Source organism: Neltuma alba, unplaced genomic scaffold, assembly GCF_004799145.2.
Source record: "Neltuma alba isolate B1F8T4 unplaced genomic scaffold, ASM479914v2 tig00010802_pilon, whole genome shotgun sequence".
In the NCBI taxonomy this organism is placed as follows: Eukaryota; Viridiplantae; Streptophyta; class Magnoliopsida; order Fabales; family Fabaceae; genus Neltuma; species Neltuma alba.
In genome coordinates, this window is record NW_021635616.1 from 1 (window position 1) to 4,662 (window position 4,662).

Consider the following 4,662-nt stretch of genomic DNA (forward strand, 5'->3'; position numbering starts at 1 on the left):
AAACACTCCTTCATGGATCGTGGTCGGATTCTATTTTCTGATGCACAGGATCCTCTTAAAGAGGCAAGTGCAGAGCATACTTAGAATCTCTGGCGACAGAAGAAAGATATCATAAGTGAGGCTTTCAGAAGAAGAGAGAAATTTAGAGAGAACTCATGAGGAAAGCACACTAGTATTATACAAGGAAGTCGATACAACTCCTTCTGCCTGTAACTGATGGCAGAGTGGGGTTTATATAGACGCTCGGGGTCACTACATGACAAAGTCCTAATAGTACACCTCATTATGACGGGTAGATGTAATAGTAGACGTCATTATGACTTGACATTTAATAATCACAACTACTAACTACCAACTACTCTCATAATGACACCTAATAATGGCAACTACTCCACTTATTACAAGAGGACGAAATAGACTACAGGACAAACTACTTTAATAAAGTAAAAGTAGATAGCGACATAAAGTAGGATTCTGGCGGGTCCCGCATTATCTTCAGAGTATCCCAAAAGGAGATTTTCTGATGATGATGTTCCCTAGTCTTTATAGATAGGCTCGTGGCTAGGGGATAGGTTCATGATGCCTTCTGGGTCAGGGTCATCTGAGTCATAGTGTCTCCTTGAGCTTCTTGAGTAGTAGTAGTCTTCGAGTTCTGGATCAGGGTCTTCTTGGTTAGGATCCTGGGATTCCCCTGCAAGGAATGGGAGTTGTGGCTGGAAACTTGGCTGAGGGAGATAGAGTCCTTCAGGCTGAGTGAGTTGAATTTGTGAGTCGTTGTCACCGTCATAAGGGTCTTCGTGGCTTCTGTCGGTGGAGACTTGTGACCTATTTGGTGGAGGTCTGACAGCACTCAGGATGAAATCTCTCTGGAATTCTTCAAGTGTTGTGTTGCTGGCAGATGGTGAGTTTGGAGGGAAAGGTCCAAGAGATAGACATGAAGTGTCTTCTCCCGTGTCAGGCTGGTTAAGTGCAGTTAATGTCTTTCCAATTTTTTCCATTAGCAATGCTTCCCTTCTTGGCCATGAGGGGGTGGTGACCTGGAGGATCAGACGGTTGTCTGTGTAGAGCCTCTGGTTAGCACTTATTCCATAGTTCCTGAAAAAGGTATACAGACAGAAAAACCTTTTTTGTTTGGGAGTTGGTAAGTCCCAAATATTATGTTCTTTGAGAATTTTCCAGAGTTTTCCTCTCCAGTAGGGAAGAGGAGCTATCATCAAGTAGTGTTGTAAGAGGAGAGTTTTCATTTCTGATGTCATTCAGGTGGTCATGGACGACTACAGCTGAGAAGGCTATGGCACAGGTGTAATTTGAGACATACACATGTACCATAAAAGTTCTTCTGGTATGGTTCCTTGGTGGTGAACAGTGAGGTGGCACAAGTGCTAAGGGGATCAGGGTATCTACAAAAAACTCTAAGAGCACGGATCAGAGTCAGTAGATTCTATCTACAAAAGGTTTTGAGACATAGTACTTCTGCAGTTTTGGACATCTGCTGAGATTCAGGACGGGATCCAGGAGGGAAAATGGTGGCTCTCATTCTGTGAGGCATTTCTGGTTCAGAGATGGTTAGGATGAAAAGAGGTTGAGGTCTGGAGAGTGACAGGAGTTTTGGAGGCTGGGAAACTTTCTGAGGTCTTGTGAGGAAATCTGCTATGATGTTCTGGTGTCCTTTGAGATGATGAACGGTGAATTTATAGCGAGAGAACCAGTCTTTCCATCGGAGTAACTGGCTGTCTGGCAAGGTCTTTCCCTTGGGATCAAGCATTCTTGGAAAAGACGTATTGTCCATTTCTACTCTGAATTGATAAGGACTGAGATGGAAGCTGAACTTCTCGATTCCTCTTTTGACAGCAAGGATCTCCTTGTAGGTAGCATGATAATGCTTTTCTGACTCCTTGAATTGTCCGCTTGCATGTCCACAGTAAAATCTCTTTCCATCTATCTCTTCAATTAAGACAGCTCCCCAAAAGTCATCACTAGCATCAGTCTGGAGGATTCGTAATCCTCTGTCAGGGATCTTTAAAGGAGGTGGTTGCTGTGCAATTCTTTTGAGGGTCTTGACAGCTGAGGTCTGCTCTGTCCCCCACGCGGGAGGATTCTTTTTGAGAAGTTTGGACAGCTGGCTGGTATGATTTGACACATGAGGGATAAATCCCGAAGATAATTAATAATCCCCAGAAATTGTTGGATTTGCTTTGTGGTGAGATTATCGTCTGGGAATTTGAGTAATTCTTCTGCAATGTGTGGTCCAGGATAATACTGACCATTTTCAAAATGCATTCCAAGAAATTCTATGCTGTTGACACCTATTTCACCTTTCTTTGCCGACAACATAATCCCGTATTTTTCAATTATTTCCCCGAACTGGGTCAATAAAAGTTTATGGGAGTCCTCATCTTTTGAGAAAAGTAAAAGTCATCAATGTAAATGAGGAGGTTATCAAGCATAGGTTCAAAGATTCTGGTCATGGCCTTTTGGAATAGTGATGGGGCAACCTTAAGCCCAAATGGCATGACAGTCCATTGGTATTGGCATTTGGAATACAGAAAGCAGTTTTGGGTCGATCTTCTGGGTGGATACCCAATTGCCAAAATCCTGCTTTAAGATCAAACTTGGAAAAGATTTTTGCATCTCTAAGATGGACTGTAAGTGAACTGGGCTTTGGTAAAGGGAATTTGTCATCTTGAAGAAAAATATTAAGAGGCTTATAGTCAATGACTAACCTTTTCTTCCCTCTTTTGATTTCTGATCTTTTTTCAACATAGAATGCCTGACAAGCCCAATTAGATTTTGTTGGTTCAATAAGGCCTTGTTTGAGAAGTGCAGCACATTCTCTTTAGCGAGCTTGAGATCTTCTGGATTCATTCCTGGATGAGAGGCCTTTGTGGGGCTGATGTCTTCATTTTTTGAAGGGGAGTTTTATGAAAAACTCTTGATTTTTCCATAATGGAAATGGATGAGAGAACTGTTGATGATTATCAGCACAAAACTTGAGAAGATGATCTCGAATATCTTCATATCCTGGTGGTGCCTGTTGGATCTCAAAGAGATTAGGAACTTCAGTATATGCACTAAAGAATTTTTATATCTAATTCCTTTAGGCAGGACTTGAAGATTCCTAGTATGATTATAAGCATCAAATCCAATAAGAATGTCTTTTCCAGGGAGATCACTACCAAGAACTTTCATCCATAGAACACATCCTGGAAAGAATTGAATACCAATCTTCCTGCGAGTTATCCATTCAATCTTGAAGGGCTTTGAATCAGCAGTAAAGAAAAGTTGATCACAAGGGATCCATGCTTCAGGGGGAAGAATATCAGGATTCATGATGGTTCTGCATGCTCCAGTATCAATAAAGCAATAACAGGAATTGGCTTTTCATATCTTCCTGGAAGGATATGAATTTTGACATTTGGCTTAAGAGTGACTTTGTTGTGTTCTGGCTGAGAAGCCACGGAACCAAGGAAAGGAGACGGATGCACAGGCTGTTCAAGGGAATATAAATACCCTTGAGGACTATCATCTTCTTGAGAAAAGGATTCAGAATCAGTTTCCTCATCTTCAGAGTAAGGAAGAATATTGTGTCTCTTCATCCTGAGCATCTTGTTCTTCGATCACGGATTCTACATCTTCATCTTCATTGATCATGAGAACAGTCTGCAAATGTTCTAGCATTTTGACATCCTTTTTTGTCTTGTTAGGACAATTTTTTGCAAAATGCCCCTTTTTCTTGCATATGTAGCACCTGTCAGATTTCTTTGAGTAAGGTCTGCGCCTCCTGAAGTATCTCAGGAAAGGCTTTCTGGATCTTCTCCTGGAGTAAGAACCCTTTGGATATCTGAATCGACGATAGTGAGATTTTCTCTTGGTAGAACAAGAGCAATCTTTATCATCCTTGCACTTTATTTTCAGATGTTGTTTCTTGCATGCATGCCTGAGCTTTGACTGTCCTTTCAGCATTCCTTTGAAGAACTTCTGTTGTTCACAGAGCTTATCCACAGTTGCTAATGCCAACTGATATATTTCTCCAATGAAATGTCAGCCATGTTTCTATGGGAGTGCATTGATAGCTCTATGAAGTTCTGGTTGTAATTCATCTGGAAGAGAGGCAATAAAAGTATGCCTGAGATTGACATCATTGGCTCCTCCAAGCATGTAGTATTTTTCAGACATTCTCTGGAAATGTTTCTGCAAGTCTCTTTTGTCTAAAGAGCAGCATTTCATCTCAAAGTATTCTTGGCGATGCCTTTTGTTAATGATCTGGAAGTCACCAATGAATTCCTTATGAATGAGTCCTAGGAGAGTTCCTGCATTATCAACTCTGGCTGCTGCTATCTTCTGGTAATCGCTGCTGAGACTTTGATACCATTCTCTTAATGTTCCTGTTAGTCTTGAGAGAAATTCTGTAAGAACTTCCTCAAGAGTTGCATCATGCCTGGCAAGCTGCAGGTCAATCCATGCTCCGAACTCATGGAGTCTGTCTCTCCATTTTTCTGGAGGGAGATCATCAAAAGTGAACCATGGACCTGTAGTAGGTTTATAGTCTGTTCTTCTTGGCTCAGGTGTTTGAGGAACAATGGGTCTTCATCAATAGGATCTTCAACTGTGGGATCTGGCTGGACCATTGCTACTTTAGAGATATCAGCATGATATATCTCC